At 41.1% G+C, this 19,437-nt stretch overlaps 1 protein-coding gene across 4 annotated transcripts in view; it reads left to right on the plus strand.

The window, feature by feature from the left end:
* AKAP9 (A-kinase anchoring protein 9) overlaps nucleotides 1-19,437 on the plus strand; it is a 3,155,794-nt gene that overhangs the window by 2,171,978 nt on the left and 964,379 nt on the right. The window lies entirely within an intron of this gene.

Here is a 19,437-nt window from a genome sequence, read left to right on the forward strand (position 1 = left end):
GCTGAACAGCTGCAGAATTTTCCCCAGTCATTGTTGCTTTCTCACTTTACGTGGCTGATTTTTTCCAGGTCCTCTGTATTTCTTTTTTCCCGGCATCCAGTCAGTACACTTACTAGCCAGTAACTTTAATTTACCCATAAACACAAAAGTCTGCTGGCTTCTCTGTTGCGTTTTTGTTTTCACACTAGGAGAGCTAGAGTTAAGCCTGTTACTCAACGTGCAGCCACCTTGGAAGTAAAACATGAGACTGTTGAGCCTTGGCCCTTGTATTTTCAGTTTTGCTTAGCTTATAATCTTAATATCTATTTTTTAATCTGTGTCTGTTAATAAAAATGCATATTTTGTATGTTGCACGTTCTTTTATTGTATCTCGGCATACTAGTATTGATTGCATAAAACTTTTTAACTGTTAAATATGAGTCCTAGTTGAAGCATACAACTCTTCAGCGCTTTGCTGCTAGACTTTGGCCAAGGTTTGTGCTTCCAAAATCTTCTACTTGATGTGGTCTATTTGTGTTCTAGTTCAGAGAGTTTGACACTCTATCCCCCTCCCCTTTTCCCCTCTATACCCCTTTTACTTCTGTATTGTGCTGGGGGGGTTCAGAAGTTAATTTTGTATGTGCTCCAAAGTAAGCCTTACTCATGAATGAAAGACAGTAAAATCAACAGTTAAAAATGTAAATAAAAAGAGTGAGCCAGTGCCATGACATAAAAGGGATAAAGCCCAGACCCGAATACAGAGCCGGTGACCTGAGTTTATCTGTCAGTTTGGGCGCTTGATGTAACTTGTAGGGGTGATGGTTAGGCCCATCCTCTGTGTGGGGCACAGGCAAACACACACACTGCCACTATCCCTCAGAGGACAGGCAGTGATGCAGAGGGACAATGTCAGGAGGGTGTTAGGCTGAAGCCACTGTTATTTGGTAGTCTTCAGAGCAAGTGTGCAGAATCGAGCAATTGCAAAGAAGGGATGGTGCAGTGGTACAGTGATTAACATTGTCGCCTCACAGCAAGACGTTCTCCAGTTCACTTCTCAGTTGGGGTTCCTTCTGTGTGGAGTCTGCATGTCCTCCCTGAGTTTGCGTGGGTTGTGGGTTTCCTCTGGGTACTGTGGTTTCCTCCCACATTCCAAAGATGTGTCTGGAGCATTTCTCACCGGGCCTCCACTGAAGATAGGCTCTGTCCTAGTTGGACTTTCCTGGTCAACAAATGTTAAATAAATAAAGTGGGCATTGTAGACCACCACTGTGATTCTGTTTTCTTATCTCCCTTGCACATGGGTAGAGTTAGTGCATTTGGAAAAAAAAATGCTGTCATGCCAGGATGCCCGGGTGAGTGCAAGTCACCCTCATGACTGCCTGCAACCCCCACCCCAATATTATTTCTTGCTTTGGGTGAAATGTCCGGAGATGAGGAAAAATGGGGCACTGTATACTCAAGGGGTGGGTTAATAGTCAACAAGCACAAAGGTAAAAATAACAAAAAAAAATGTAAGTAAAATAAATGTGTTGTTACACTTCCTTTGTTTATTGGATTTGGTACATTTGCGTACATATTTATTTATATATATATATATATATATATATATATATATGTGTGTGTGTGTGTATATATATATGGATCTCTATCATATGCTAGAAACCTCATTTGACTGAAACCATAAGACTGAAAAGTCACTTGACTGAAACCCAACTGGACCATGTAAAACCAGACTAGGTGGGGGGGGGGCTATGTAAGGGGTTGCACCCCCCACCCCCAACTATATATACTAATTCCAGGATCGCATAACAGTGGGGGGGGAAGGGCATATACCTTTCCCTTACCTTACAGTAGTCTACATGCTGCCACTACTATGCCCTGTTCCCGGTTTCCTATTAGAAGATCAAAGACGCATTCTTTCGAATGCGTCTTGGTCGAACTCAAAAGCCTAAAACGGCAAAATATTGAAGCGGCTTTTAAGTGAATTCTTTCCCTGGGAAAGAATTAGCTTGGCCGCTTCGTTACTTTGCCATTTTTGGCACTGTAGTGTGGTCTCGGAGTTGGTATATTTAAGTAAGGGGGTGTGGGGGGCAAAGCCCCCCACTTAATGTAATGTTTAAAGTGTTTTAATTTTTTTTTTTTTTGTTGGAACAGCAATTTTTTCCCCTAGGAAAAAAATCATTTTTCTGACAGTTTGAAATTGTAAGCTTTCACTTTCATAGGGTCGATTAATCACCGTTCGCTTTTTTAAGCGTTCGGTGATCTAATATAGACCCCCTTTTCTCCATATAGATTTCACTTACCTTACAGTAGTCTACATGCTACCACTACTATGCCCTTTTCCCCACTGTAGTGCAATCCTGGAGTTAGTATATACAGTTGGGGGGTGGGGCGCACCACAACCCCCCCACCTAGTCTGGTTTTATATGGTCTAGTTTAAAATTTAGTATTTGAAAAAAGAAACCTCAAAACCACACTGCCACTCAGTGATACAAACAGAAAAAATAAATGCAACCAAATATCGAAGCAGCGCTTATCTGTTGTTATTTTATCTGCAATAAAGTGTATTTCTATCTGGAGTAACACATGTGGACTTATACCTGGATACCTGTTATACCTTGGCTTGGGATTGTGAATATTCTGATATAGCTGCTTCAATATTTGGTTACATTTAAAATTTAGTATGTTGAAATTCAGTATTAAGGGTTTCAGTCAAGTGACTTTTCAGTCAAATGCGATTCAAGTCAAATGAGGTTTCTATCATATGATAGGGATCCATATATATATATATATGTTTGTGTGTGTAGATATATAAATATGGATATAGATATATAGATATGTATGCATACATTTATGAATATGTGTTTGTGTGTTTATATATATATATATATGTATGTATGTATGTGTGTGTGTGTGTGTTTGTATATATATATATATATATATATATATATATATATATATATAAAACACACACACAAACACATATATGTATGTAAAAATAAAGACACCCACACAATTGCATGCACACACAGTCATATATTTATGACTTGTATGTAAGCATGCATGTATACTGACAGAAATACATATTGGAAACAGACATAATCAGATCTGCACTTGAGCTGTTGTTGCTGTAGGTGTGGCATTGCTTACCAGTTTTTTTTTTTTTAATCGAGTCTTCAGAACATGTTTTCTTGGGACATTTTTTGTGCAAGAAGCATGAATACATATCCTGTCTGCTCTGTATAAGGATATTATGCAGTCACATGGAAAGGTGGTGATACTGTAGTTGACGCTACATGCTAAGAATGGAGCTTGCTTGCTGCCATCACTAAACCCCAAAGTTTCATATCACTGTTCATCTTTGAAGTACACTATAAAACATTTTGCATTTGATATCCCATAAGAGCTAGTAAGCATCCTTGAAAGGAGTTTGTTAGACTACTCTTGTACTTGACATATGCTGTGAACAGCATATATGTGGGGGGGGGGGTTCAACTACAAGTTTACTTTCTTTTTATACACTGTGACTGAATTGTAGTCTGCTCTTGTAATACTTTCTAATCACGCTTGATGAAAATAAATTAATATATTGTGTCTTATTTGTTACTTTAGCAAACTATTCTATGTCTTTTTAAAGTCTTGAGTGATAATTGCACAGAACGTGGTCTGTAGCATTCATTATGCAGTTTAAAAGTCAATGTTCATTGTTCTGATTTTGTACTGGTATTGGAAACTTAAAGCTATTATCAAAAACAGTTGCTAGGATGACAGTCTGAACAGAAACAGGCTTCATCTGAACCTTTTTTATCTGTTAATTGTTACATGACACTTCCTTTCACTCCCACATTTACAGTTTTGGGCCTCTGCACCTTTGGGGTAAGGGGAAATGCCCTTTTGCAGTGACCCCTCCCTGGATGAATACAACTTTTTTCAGCAAATTGCTTGGAGGCTGCATTTTACTCAAACTACTGTTGACCACTTCACCTACCACCTTTTGTGCTATGTTCATGTATTAATTTTGCAGTGTTATGTTAGATTGTTTAATCCCTTCTTTCTGTGCACGTGCTGTTCTTCTTGGATTAAAGATGGAAAGTATTGTAACCTAACGAGCTATGATTATTGCCCTTGTGTTATGCACGCAACATTTGTACAGTCAAATGTCTCTTGAGAAAGATTACTGAACTTTGGACTTGCTAAACCAATTATGAATGGAAGGTGGGTTGTGTCTGACTCACACACCTGTTGGATTCTTGTATCAGAGTTGATAGTACTTTCTTATCGTTATTTTACAAGTACACTATCACTGTTCTAGGACAGTAGTAGTTTGGATAAATGGTGCTGTCAGGGACTGTAGTGTCACATGGTTTCATTGCAACCTTTAATGTATTTCAAAAAGTAATTGTGTATTATAAGTGCAAGGAGCCAGAGGAAGGCAGTACAGATCTTCAGTGTTTTGTGTTGTTTCACTACACATTTTTGTAGGAGAACTGGCGTTGCACGTTACTTAATAATTTAATTTACAGGTTGCATAATTAGCATTTCAGAAGCAACAATGGACATTCCTTTTCAAGAATATAATTAAATCTTACCTCATGAGCCATTTGTTTTATAGGAGTTCATCATGAAATTGTTTCTGATGCAAATGCAAAGCAGTCCTATGAAGACATAAATAATTGTCAGAATGTCTTATTTTAAAAGTATACATCAGATCATTTTAGAAATTAAATATTGTGTCTCTGTAATGCTGTATTGGATATGACAGAATTCATTAAAATACAGTATTCATTCTTTACACAAGCAGTGGATGGAGGGAGGGAGAGAGAGAGAGAGAGAGAGATCTGTATTTTAGATCTGTAATTTAGATCTGTTTAAACAGCAGGTCAGATATTTAGTAAAGTTCGTTTCTGCTGTTTCTCTTACCTGTGAAGTTAACTTTATTAATTCAGTTAGTATAATAGCATTTGTCTTGCCGAGTTTCTAGATACATAATGTGGATTTCTTCATTGGATTTTCTTTCAGTGCTGTGTAAAAGGAATGCATAAAAAGGGCAAAAGCATTTCTACCCCCCCCCCCCAGAAGATACCTCTCAATTTTCTAGATTTTTGCAGAATGCCTAGATTTTTTGCCTTTTGTTTTTGGTCCATTTATTATACAATTTGTTGTTTTCAGGAACATAATTGAAGACTGAAGTCACCAATAAATTACAGACATTGAGTTTCAGACTTCATACCTTTCAAAAATACACACTAATGCAAAACGTATTATTTTATCATCTTTCTTCTTTTGTAAGAACAGTGCTTAAAAACTATCCTTATTTTTGGGGCTTTGTGCCCCTCACATACCTCTCAACCTGTTAGTGCAAGAAATCTGAACGAAACCTAAAGTAGTGGGAGGAGAAAAGCCCAAAAATAGGAACCAATTTTAAATGTCGCTATTATAAACTGAAAGTTATTAGAGTGGCAAGTTTTGTGTTCGCATGCATTTTCTGCAGTATATGAAGTCTGAAACTCAAATGTGTGTCAGTATTTTGTTACTTCAGTTCTCAGTGATTTTCTAGAAAACCACAAATTTATGAGGAACAAACCAAAAATATGAAACGAAAATCTGGACATTTGAGAAGTATGTCCCCTGATTATTTATGTCTGTCTGGAATTCTTGCACTAAAAGGTTAAGATGTATGTATGCTCAGGAAGAAGCAGACTTGGTGAAAACATCCTTCAGCTACAGCTAAAGTATGGAGTAACATTGCTGGTCTTTGCATTTGCTAAAAATCTGAGACTTACAAACCCTGTCCAACAAAAGCAGCAAATGTATTCTTCTCTCCTGACAATGAACATCATTGTATTACACTACAACTCACTAAATGGCTCCCTATAAAGGAGCTTGCAGAATGCCTGGTTGAAAACCGCAGAGAGATTCAATGTGCTATTCCCCACTTAGCCACAGACTGACCGTCAAAGAGATGCACCATACAGCTCCCTAAGGGAGGATGTGGTTCATAGAAGAGAGTAGCCCTTGGACATAGTAGACGTGAGTGAGGGGCAGGGAAAGAAAAAGTGGGTAAGGCTTATAAAGTGAAACACCTCCAATCAGAAGCACAGACTGCTGAGCCCCAAGGCCACCCTTAGGAATTACAACCAGCCCCAGCAAATACCTGAATAGTCATGGGGCTGGGGGAGGGCAGGTAGCTCTGACATGGAAGTGGACACCGGGCCGTACTGGTACTACTATGTTCGAGGGGACCAGAAAGTGGGGCACTGGGCCATACTGCTACTGTCTTGTCCAAGGGAACCAAAAAAAAAAGAAAGGCACACTGCACAATCTCAGTGCTCAAGTTCATAACAGGTCAGAGAATTTTCTTGCATCAGTGGAGCATGTATTCTCCATCTTTGCACACAAACAGTGGGACTCTTCGCCTGTACAGTGCTGTCACGTGCATGAATGTAAAACATTCTGAGAACAGGTCATAGCACACCTACAGAGAAGGGCTGCAAGGGATATGCTTTAATCATTGCCCAATAACACAAAACTAATTTTTACAACTCTCCACTGCTAACTTACGTTATCTACACAGTTTTCATATCTTGCAAATAGACGTTTTAAGAGGTCTTTTTTTTTTTTAATTCTACCTAGAGCCAACACTGTGTGTGTGTGTGTGTGTGTGTACATATATATATATATATATATATATATATATATATATATATATATATACACATACAAAAAATATGGGTCTACTTCGACCCATCAGATTTACATTTATTCGAATTTCACTTACCCGAGTCCACTTCTTCAAATCTTCATTACTCCGAAAGCATGGACTGCTGAAATCCTTTCTTTGTGAAAGGAACCACTTGGCCACCATGGTGAACTTTGCCCTTTCTTCAATGTAGTGCTGTCTTGGAGTTGATATATTTAAATAAGAAAGTAAGTAAAAAACCAAACTAAAGATCATCCAAAGAAATAATGCCTGGAACACATGGCGCTCCTCTAAAGCCCAACAAGATCAACTCAAATTTCGACAATATAGGAATGATACAAAAAAATCCATATTACTAGACAAAAAAAAATATTTCTGCCATCTACAGCAGAAACACCACAACAAGCCATAGACATTCTGGGCAGTTATTAACAAACTCCACCCAGGGCAATCTACAACTCCAGCCCCCTCAGCCCCAACCCAAATATTGCCAGAGTCCATTGCCAACACCTTCAACAGTTTCTGTACAGAAACCATCCAGGCCCTTGCTAGCAAATTTAAACCCACTTGTCCTAACGCTGAAACCCCTAAACCCAGTGACATTCTCTCTTTCAGCTTCCAAAAATTTCCGACCACTCTTTAGAGCCCTAATTAAAAAACTCAAACCTACTACCCCTTCAGCTGACCTCCTTCCTGCAGACTACCTGCAAAAAGCTGCTGATGTTATAGCATTCCCAGTCTCTATTTTGATAAACAGAACCATAACTGAAGCCTCTATCCCCTCTATCTGGAAAATATCACATGTCATACCATTCCACAAAGGAGGCAGCTCCATTGAGCTGTCAAACTATAGACCAGTAGCTATCCTTTCCCCTCTGGCTAAAATTATGGAAAAGTGTATCCATAAACAACTCTTACACTACCTTATTCAGTATAATATTCTGGCCAACTCCCAGCATGGATTTAGACCACAGCACAGTATCACTTAAGCCCTCCTCTCCTTTTCTAATGTCATAAATTCCAACCATAACAACAACAAACTGTAGTCTGCCCTGTTTCTCGATCTTTACAAGGCCTTCGACATGGCTAACCACCAGCTACTCTTACTTACCCTAAAGAAAATATCCCCAAACAACCATGCCATACATTGGTTTCAGTCTTATCTTAGTGGAAGACCGCAGGTTATCCTTTGGCAGGACAAACTCCCCACCCTTCTCCCCGTTACCCTTGGTGTCCCTCAAGGCTCCATATTAGGTCCCCTTCTTTTCTCCCTCTTTATCAATGACCTCCACACTGTAATCCCAGACGCAACCTGTATACAATATGCCGATGACTCCACCCTGATTTGCTCAGCCTCTACTCCTACAGATCTCCTTAGTTTAACCCAGAAAACCTTTAATACAGTGGAAAACTGGATCTCTAATCAACAGCTGATATTAAACCCTAATAAAACAAAGCTATTGCTCTTCTCCCCTACTCGCAAATCCTCTCCGCCTTCATTTACTATAACATCTAACAATGGGACCATAATCTCACCAGATATGTTTACCAAACTCCTGGTTGTTATAATAGACAACAATCTCAAATATGATATGCACATAAACCAAACTATTAAAACTGTTAATAAAAAATGTGGCTCCCTATACAAAAACAAACCTTTTCTCACCCCTCTAGCTAAGACTGCCATTGCCCGTACCCATCTGCTTTCAACTCTACTCTATGCCTCGCCAGTACTCACTAACTTGAACAAAACTGATCTCAGCAAACTCTGTAGCAATTTATAATCAAATTGCCAGGTTTGCCACAGGAACTCCCTACAGGACACACCATTGTCAAAACCTAAACCTCTTAGGATGGCTAGAACTCCCCAGGCTAATTAACCATCCAGAAAAAACACCCTCCCTTAAAAACATTATCCATCCCTACAAAAACGCTAGGCCACTTCGTTCCACTACAAAACTTTTGGTTCATTCTGTTAAAGCTAACATCCTATCTGGAGAATCTTTGTTTGCAAATTCAGTAGGCAAAACCTGGAATTCTCTCCCATCTGACCTTACTCTGAACACCCCCCCTTAATCAGTTAAAAAAAAATCTAACCCAGTATTTTAAAACTCACTGGTTATGTCCTTGCTTTAACCCTGACCAAAGCCTAATTGCTTCCATATCCCTGCAATTTTTTATTCACAGCGACTTACCTCTTACACTAAAATGTTTGAAAAGAGAAACTAACATCTCTGCAGATACTCTGTGTATAACTGCACCTATAGGTTTGATAAGAGAAACTGTAACATGTTTGTATATATTTCTGAATATAAACTGTATTCTTCATAAGTTTGAAATGTGAGAACTTGTATGTTAATACAATATGTTTGTGCATAAACTGTAACTTGCTTGTCTTTATCTGTTTGTAAGTTTGGAGCTTTTCTCCCCGGGCCTCCACTGAAAATGGACAAGTATCCAGTTGGACTATCCTGGTCAACAAATGTAAAATAAATAAATAAATAATAAGAAAGTAGGGGGGTGTGGGGGGTGAAGCACCTCCGCTTTGGTGGGTTTAGTTTTGGTCTATTTAGGTATTTACTTATGGCGGCCACGTGGTTCCTTTCACAGGGAAAGGATTTTGACAGTCCGTGGTTTCAGAGTAATGAATATTCGAAGAAGTGGACTCGGGTAAATGAAATTCAAATAAATGTAAATTCGATGGGTCGAAGTAGACCCATATATTTATATACACATGCACGCGCGCACACACACACACACATATATATATATATATATATATATATATATATATATATATAAATATATATATGAAACATGCTTGTGTCCTTTATTTAACTTGAGGTAATTGTCTTAGTTCTGCTGTACTTCCTGAACTGTATGTTCACTAATCCAACAGTGAAATTGTACTACTCTTCTGAAACTTAGCTTTAATTTCTGGGTTGTGGCTAAAATGAGGCTACAAGGGATTGGACCCCTACCCTGGTCAATAAATAAAGTAAACTACTTAACGCCCGTAATTTTTAGTGTTTGCTTGAATTTAGTTTCTTTTGCCAGAGATTAGTTTACTCAGTGAAAAATATGGCCAGGTGCAGGTATGATGTAAATCAGTGCTTGAAGCGTACATGTATGATATAAATCGGTGTTTGAGGCTTACAGTAAGTCATACACATAAGTATAATTAGGAGTGTTGCCTAAACAGGAGGGAGGAGTGCCATACACTTTGAGCTACGTGGCTTGGTCTGCTTCTTGAACAGAAGTCTCTTTTTGTGTCTGCCCAGCTTTTATACAGCTGCAGAACTGGAAGAGTTAATCATTTACAAGAAAGCATGACAGCACTGAGACAGTGATGTCTAGACTTTGTTTCTCTTTTTTTTTCCTCTGCTTTAGATTTTAAGGAGCTGAGGTTCTTTTGCCACTTCCCATGGTGAGGTGTGAGCTGCATATTTTGGGTAGATATTCATCGTGTTTCACTGTTGCAGTCATTACACTTGGGTTATCCTTCTGGCAGGCTACCCGCAGTTGGCCTGAATTCCAAAGTCCTGGTCCAGCGTCAGTTGCTGTCGCCTCTTCCCTGACGTCAGTGCGTCAGGGGTATATAAGATGCAGCTGACGCCATTTTCTTCAGCCTTTCTTGCCGCGCGGTGCCCGAAGCAAAAGCAGTTTGCAAGTGTCGATCGGCCGACTTCTGAGATTTTCTAAATCAAATTTCAGATCCGAAGTCTTCAATAAAGCTAAGTATCCTGTTGGGGAAACTTTTTCTTGCTCCAGACCGATGTCAGTAAAAGTTAATAATTGTATTTCTTGTGGGAAACAAATACCTCATAAGGATTTTCACTCTTACTGTATTCCTTGCCTAGGCCCTGACCACGACATTGCTAGTTGTCGGTTTTGTGCTAGATTCAACCAACGCACTGTTAAGCGTCAGTTTGATTTTGCTTTACATTACTTTGGCCGAAGGTTTAACTATATAATGCCATTGGAACAATCGACGACCGGAATCCATAAAAAGCGCAAGGACAAAGAAAAGGACAGGCATCCGAGGTCCAAAACCGACAGCGAAGCCTCTCCTAGGCCAGTCGCCGGTTCGCCGGTTCTCAGTGAGATGCTTTCGCAGCCCCTGACTCCCGCTACCTCAGAGCCACAGGCTGCCACCGACTCCCACGTGGAGACAACTAGGCCTCTGGAAACTCAATGTATTGGGCCTACGGAAACTATTCCCTCAGATGGGTCCGGAGCCGCTGAGCAGGCATCGGCTTCTGAGGGTTTTTTCAGACCTACACAGCTTACTATTAAGACCACTTCAGCCAAGGCAAAGTCTAAAACACCATTAAAGACAAAGAAACAAGTACAGCATTCTCATGGACAGTCATCCATGCCAAAGAAACAGATGCTTAAAATGGCCGAGGACCTAATTACTTTAATCAGGGGTTCCCACCCCCCTCCTGATAAAAGGCCTAGGCAAGACACTGACTATGAATCCTCTGACCAGGTTTCTATTTCCTCTAATTCCTCTTCAGAACAGGGATATTCTCTTCCTCCCTATGAGGACTCTGACGCTGAAGAATCTATCCCTTCAGCCTCTCCTCCTTAGGATTACTCTTTTGGGGAAACCTTGCACACCATGAGGGAGCATTTCCATTGGGAGAGCCAGGATTATTCAGAATCCAAGAAAAGGCTCAGAGACTTTATTTTATTGCCTCAGCACAGGCCCCTTGCTATCCCCCCTGTACTAGATGTTGTTGATGATGTTTTTACTGAATGCAGTTTGTCTCCTGATTCTTTACCCCCTGCACCAGTCAAGCCAGATAGGTACTACAGGGTTCCAGATTCTCATAAATGTCTTCATAAAAACCCTGCTGCTGACCCAAAAACAATTTCTCAGGGTCCCAAAGGGGTCAAGGCTTCCACTGCAAAAAACCCTGTTCCCTCTGATAGGGATTCTAGAGCACTGGATAGATGGGGGAAAAACAGTATATACCTCTGCTGCTTTAGCTGTAAGGGCTTTAAACTGCCAGTTTCACATGCTTAAATATCAACAATACCTAATGTCTTTGCTAAAACAGAAAATGCTTACAAGCTCAGAATGTCCTGAATATAAGGAAATGCAGGATTTATTGCATTCAGCTGAAAAAGTGGGAAAGCATACTTTGCAATGTGGTTTTGATTCATTAGAGGCTTCCTGCAGAGCCGCAGTTACAGGTTCTGTCATTCGATGGCATGCTTGGTTAAAAGAACAAAGTTTACCTGATCATATTAAAGCAAAATTATTGGATGCTCCATTACAGCATGATACTTTGTTTGGTGTTAAGGCAGAAGAGGTGTTAAAGAAAATGGAGGATAAAGCAAAAACAATGCAGACAGTAAAGGATTTCTTACAGGTTCAGCCACCCAGATTTAGCAGGAACTGGCCTTCAAAAAATTGGTCCTTTCCAGTGTCAGACAGGCCACAAAGAGGCAGATCTCAGCCCCAAGGCTCATACAGACCTAAACAGTGGGGTGCTTCAGCCCCCAAAGGCAGAGAAGACAAATCACAACCTTATAGGAAACAGTCCCAATGACTTTCCTCTACCTATGCCAAGCACTTACCTTTTGGCAGCACCCTTAGGGGGAAAACTAGCACTTTTCTCACAAAATTGGCACACGATCACCCAGGACAAATGGGTTCTGAATATTGTTTCTCAGGGTTACAGGTTCCACTTTCACACCCTTCCAAGGCCAAAAGGTATGCCAGACCTGCCACACAATCAATGGGCAGAGGCACAAAAACAAATTTCTGCTCTCATGGACATGAGGGCTATTCAGAAAGTACCACAGGAAGAGCAGGGGCTTTTCTTGGTACCCAGAAAGGACAACGCTTGGAGACCAATACTGGACCTGTCTACTCTAAATACTTTCCTGGACGTTCCAAAATTCAAAATGTTGACACTGCAGCAACTTCTACCCATGCTGGGCAAGAAGGCTTGGCTAGTTACTTTGGACCTCAAAGAGGCATACCTGCATGACCCAATCAGACAAACTTGCAGAAGATACCTCAGATTTATAGCTGGTTCAATGCATTACCAATTATCTGCACTGCCCTTTGCTTATCTGCTGCACCTAGGGTCTTCACAAAATGCATAGCACCAGTAATTGCTTTTTGCAGACAAAAAGGAATTCAAATATATCCCTACTTGGACGACTGCCTTATTCAAGCAGAGAGCAAGGACATTCTTCTAAAGCATCTGGCGTTTGTAAAAAGATTACTAATTTGCCTAGGGTAGACAGTAAACGAAAATAAATCAAAACTAGTGCCCTCTCAAGAGATAATATTCCTGGGTGCAAGCTTAAATACAACTGCCCAGATGGCTTATCTCACGCCAGACAAGCAAAGGCAACTGACTCATTACTTTCAAATGATGGCAAAAAAGACCCAGCTACCTGCAAGAAAAATTCTGCAGGCTTTGGGCTTCATGGCATCCTGCATCCTGCTAATTCTATATGCAAGACTGCATATGAGGAAGCTACAATGGTATCTAAAAAGTGTTTGGACTCAACATTGCCACAGCCTGGAAACAATAATAAGTCTTATTCCCTGCCTGCAATAGGAGTTTCGATGGTGGGCACTGGCCTGTCACCACAACAAGGGACAGCCTTTCACTTTACCCACAGCCAGGCAGACACTAACAACAGATGCATTGGATTATGCCTGGGGGGCACACATGGCAGGAAAATGTATTCAGGGCACGTGGGCCGCGGACCAAATGCATCTTCATATCAATCAAAAAGAGATGCTAGCTGTACAGAATGCCCTGACGACCTTCAAGGATCTACTACATCCAGGACAACTATTGCTAAAGACGGACAATACTACAGTTATGTGGTACATAACAAACAAGGGGGCACACATTCCTACCCCCTCTGCAGGCAAGCCATGACTTTGTGGAACACAGCACTGACCTATCAAGTACATCTGCAGGCACAATTCCTGCCAGGAAAGAAAAATACTCTGGCAGACGAACTAAGCAGAAACCTCATGGACCCTCATGAGTGAAAACTAGATCCACAGGTCTTCAGCATGATAATAAGGAAATGGGGATGCCCAGACATAGATTTTTTTACCTCCCCTCACAACTGCCAACTACAGAGATTCTGCACAAGAACTTATCACTCACAAGAATGGAAGGTGGATGCTCCATCATTCAGCTGGAAAACCCTAACAGTTTATGCCTTTCCACCACTGCCTCTCCTTCCCAAGGTACTCCTAAAAGTCAGACAAGAGAAGCCAAAAATGATTCTGATTACCCCAGACTGGCCATGCCAGCACTGGTACCCAATCCTAAAGAGCTTGTCTCAAGGCCCAGCCTGGACTTTACCTCAAATTCCTCATCTTCTGACTCAACAAAACAATCAGATCCTGCACAGCCAACTCAGAACCTTAAATCTGGCTGCATGGCAAATAATATAGCCACTCAGAACACACCTCTCTCTCCCTAAAGCTGTTATGGGTGTCATTTTGGAAGCCAGGAGGCCCAGCACCAGGAAATCTTATGCAGAAAAATGTAAGAGATTCTGTGCTTGGAACCAGGCACAAGGACTTGAACCACTTGTTCCAAATATTCCTCAGATTTTACAATACCTAACTGAGATGCTGGACAAAGGCCTATGCTTCTCATCAATTAAGATCCATGTCTCTGCCATTTCAGCTCATTACAATATGGAACCTCCTATTTTCTCACATCCAATGCTAAGATAGTACCTCAGAGGGGCAAAAAACATAAGACCCCCAAGGAGAGCACCGATACCTACATGGGACCTCAACTTTGTCTTGGAAAAGCTCACACTGCCTCCTTTTGAGCCAGCCAATACAGCTGATATAAAATTCTTATCATGGAAAACTGCTCTGCTCCTAGCAATAACATCAGCAAGAAGAGTCTCAGAGTTACAGGCATTAATGGCAGTGGAACTTTTTATCATTTTTCATCCAGACAGGGTTTCTCTAAGGACAAACCCAACATTTATGCCAAAGGTAGTATCCAGTGTGGCTCTTAACCAAACCATTCATTTGCCAACATTTTATCCAAATCCCCAGAATAAAGAGGAGAGACTTCTGCACTCTTTGGACATACACAGGCAGCTGCGCTTCTACCTGGACAAAACAAAAGCTTTCAGAAAAACTGAGCAACTGTTTGTAGCTTATGCTGCAGGATCAAAAGGAAAGGCCATCTCAAAGGAGACCATTTCAAAATGGATAGGACACTGCATTCATTTCTGCTATGTACAGCATGGCAAGTCAGTGCCCAAGAATATTAGGCCACATTCTACCAGGGCAGCAGCCTTTCTCAGAGGAGTACCAACCAAGGAAATTTTGGAGGCTGCAACTTGGAGTTCAGTGCACACTTTTACCAAGCATTATTACTTACCTCTTTACTCTAAATCCAGAGCAGACTTTGCCACTGCAGTTCTGCAGGGCCTCATAGCCACTCCTAATCCTATTTAGACCCAGCCGCCCTATCTTAGCTTTGGGATTCAACCCAAGTGTAATGACTGCAACAGTGAAACACGATGAACATAGTACAGTTGTGTACCTACCATAAATGTAGATGTTCGAGTGTATTCACTGTTGCAGTCCAGGTTACCCAGCCTCCATCACCCTTTCTTTGCTGGGATTTATCTATACTTCTCTATCCTGTACAACCTATGTGGTGTATTTTAGATGAAGGTATTGTTTCTTTTTTACTGTATGTTGTTATAAGCATTATGTATTGCCTACCTTCTTGGGGGCACCTGACATCTGGGGCAAGAAAAACTGAAGAAAATTGCATCGGCTGCATCTTATATACCCCTGGCGCACTGACGTCAGGGAAGAGGTGACAGCAACCGACGCCGGACCAGGACTTTGGAATTCAGGCCGACTGCGGGTAGCCTGCCAGCAGGATAACCCAAGTGTAATGACTGCAACAGTGAATACACTCGAACATCTACATTTATGGTAGGTACACAACTGTACTTTCTGATCACTATTAAACTACATGAAATCAAGGAGCTTTTTCTCTCCTTTTTCTCCTTCCTTTTTTTATTATTTCCTTAATCGGGTTACCCCTTTTCTGGAGTTCTTGCTCCTGCCTGAATGCCATACCATGTCGGAGTAAAATGCAATTGCGTTACTTAAAGAGAGAAATAAAATACTGTATTTATGTGGTGATTAGGTATTTTTTTTTTATTTTGCTATGGAGTCAGTAGAGTCTGTATTTCTTTAGGTATCTTGTTTCAGTTTGAGTCAATTTAAATAACCAGGAACAAATGCACCATCTTGTGGATCTCTGCACATATGGATAAGGAGAGTGTCTGTGTTTGTCATCTTGAGTTAACAATGTGCACTGCATCAGATAATGTTGGTGAAACATGGTAGGACAACTGTTTCAGTTAGAAATGATCACTAGGGCCATGGACGTTTTGATGCACAAGATTTAGAACTGTTTGCAGTTAACAGATGTGTGTGCCTAGCAGTTTGGGAAATTTAGGTTCCAGTACTCCAAGAACTCGTATACCTCCAGAAATCAAACAGTCCCACTTGCATTGGAATCAAGGAGCTAAATTTAATTCAGCAAATAAACAAAAACATATTAGAGAGCGAGAGAAATTTGTCAAGCAATGCTAAACCTCTTCTCTGGAACAGTCTTCTGCTCCAATTAAGATGGACCACATTTCTACTCCAAGTTAAGCAATGTGATATTCTTTCTTTCTTCTCTAGAAAAGTAGTTAGAAAAGTGGATATGGATATCAACAGATATGCACCCATTATGACTGGTCTGTTGTTCCTTGAAAGAGGTGGCAAGGTCTAAGGGTGGATACAAGCAAGCCTACAAATGTCTACTGGGCCCAGTTGCTTTGTATATAGTCTATGATTCTGTGTTTCTTCTTCTGAGGCAGGAGATGATTAACTGGTTGCAGTAAATTAACAGATATTTTTTCTTCTGAAAACAGTACAGTTCCCAACAAGGGGATGAAAATCCTACTTATTTGCTTCACTTATTAATGTTGATGGCTTAGATGTCTGGAAGGTTGGTGACCAACAGATCCATCATTTTATCTTAACCTCTTTAGACACAGAATAAGGTGCTTCATGAGTCTTTTAGTTATGGAATGTTATTAGTGTTGTTAAACTCAAAGTCTGAGCGTTTCTGTTCTGCTTTTTAAAGTTCAGTATCTTTTTGAGTACTCTTTCTATGGCAGCGTTCACTAGTTCATGTGCACTGCCTGCTTGTTCCCCCTCTTGTGCTCTCATTAAATGTGGGTAACATCCAGTAGCCATCGGTTATATTGCTTTGGTGATGGCACTTTTGTATTTTTCTGTTGTTCCTTCTTGTGAGCCACTCATAGATTTAAAACATCAAGGCATATACTCCATATGCGGTGTTTGGTGTTTTTAGCACAGAGCACCATCAGAATTTTCTTTTCAGTAGGCTTTAGTAAGGGAATGTTTCTGCATTAAAGAACCTAATCACAGACTTCCTACAGAGGAAAGCTGCCCGTAGCTACTCGGCTTCTCCTTTTCTCAAGTGTTTCTTTTGAATGTAGAGTCATCTGTTTAATTCAGTAATAGAAATTGTAACATAGGGGAGATCCCTTGAATATCTGTTTGTAAAGGGATGAATTTCTGCCCATTGCTGGAATTTATCTTCCTTGTCATCATCACCATCATCATTGTTTTCTAAACCACTTATCTTGTGAGGGTCATGGCAGTAACAAGCTGAGCAACACAGACCAGACTTGCGTATCTCCAAAACAGTCTACAACTTATTGTGCGGAATTCACAGGCAAGATAGGAGATATAATCCCTGTGAGTCTTGGGTCTGCCCTTGGGGCCTCATCATGTGTGCTGTGTGATACGCCTTCTGTTAGAAGCATGCAGTGGTATCCTTATAAGGTACTCAGACCACTTCAACTGATTCCACTCAACAAAGACACTGGCAACCTTCAAACACTTGACCCCCACCCAGTATGGGTTCGTGAAGGTCCGATCTTGTCTCCGAAACCTGATTGACTTCTTTGAATCAGTCTCCAGAGCTGTGGACGAGTTTAAGGAGGTCCACACAGCCTATCTGGACCTCGCCAAGGCCTATGACACCATCCTCCACTCTGGAATCAAAAGTAAACTTACTAAGCTGGGCATAAATCCCTACGTCACTCGATGGGTTGCCAACTGGTTTACTGACAGAACCCAGACTGTAAAAGTAGATGACTCCAAATCCAGCTCCAAACAGGTGACAATTGGAGTACCTCAGGGTTCAGTCCTAGGACCGTTCTTGTTTAGCATCTACTTCTCTGAAGTACCGGCCAACACTAATGGACTCTGGCTAGCAAAGTTCGCAGATGACTGCAAACTGGGAGCCATTATTGAATCCCCAAATGATGTGGATATTCTACAAAAGGGCCTTACAGAAACAGATGCTTGGTGCCAGAGCCATGGGCTCAAGCTTAATGCCAAGAAATGTATAGTTATCCCCTTTGGGAAAAAACATGTACCCATGAATTACCACATAGGTGGCAATACACTAAACACCGAAAGTTCTTTAGCTATGTCAAGAACCTAAGTGGAAACTCTCAGATCTGCTCTGAGTTAGTGCAGAATGGCACAAAATACACTGAACTGACTGATATGGCCAACATTCTGGCAGACAGGTTTACTGCAAGCTTCACCCCCTCACCCCCTAAAGGGCCCATAACCATACTAGAAGAATTTAGGGCCCCGTCAATCACCGACATACAGGTTAATACAGCACTATCCAAAGCCAAAAACACAGCTTCAATGGGACCGGATGGTGTCCCAGGCTGTGTCTTACAATAGCTCTGAAATGAACTAACCCCTCACCTAAACACATTGTTCAAACTCATCCTCTCTACAGGCTTACGTATCCACAGAGTGACGCACAGCAACAGTTATCCCACTCCACAAAGGTGGAGCCACAACGGACCCCGGGAACGATCACCGTATAAGCTTGATTAGCCTGGTCTGCAAGGCTATGGAGCACATCATCATGGAACTCATTAACAGAGACATTGGGAACCTCCAAACCTTGGACCCTATCCAGTTTGGCTTTGTTAATGGCAGATCATGCCTCCTAAACCTGGTGGACTTCTTTGAGACAGTTACCAAGGCATTAGACGAGGGAAAGGAGGTCCACACAGCCTACCTAGACCTCGCAAAGGCTTTTGACACCATTCCCCATTCTAGTATTATAGACAAGCTCACTAGCTTGAACATAACCCCTACGTCATGAGATGGGTTGCCAACTGGCTCATGGATAGAACCCACATGGTGAGAGTTGCAGGCTCTACGTCCAACTCTAAACCAGTTACAAGTGACGTCCCCCAGGGCTCAGTCCTAGAACCCCTCCTGTTCGTCATATACTTCTCAGAGGTACAGGCAAGCATAGGAAGACTATGGCTGACCAAGTTTGCAGATGACTGCAAACTAGGGGGCCATAATTGATTCTCCGGCTGATACAGACACACTCCAGAAGGGTTTCACTGAGACAGATACCTGGTATCAAAGTCATGGCCTCAAGCTAAATGCCAAAAAGTGCATAGTCATCCCCTTTGGAAAAAATAAAGTACCCATGAACTACCACATAGGTGGTAGTCCCCTAAATACAGAAAATGTAATACAGGATCTGGGGACCCAAGTAGATAGTAATCTCTCCTTTGATAATCATATTGCCAAGGTGGTTAGAAAATCCTTCTATGTGACCCACCTAATCACAAAAGGGTTCACA

Source organism: Protopterus annectens, chromosome 3.part1 (assembly GCF_019279795.1).
Source record: "Protopterus annectens isolate FY-2018-M chromosome 3.part1, PAN1.0, whole genome shotgun sequence".
Taxonomy (NCBI): Eukaryota; Metazoa; Chordata; order Ceratodontiformes; family Protopteridae; genus Protopterus; species Protopterus annectens.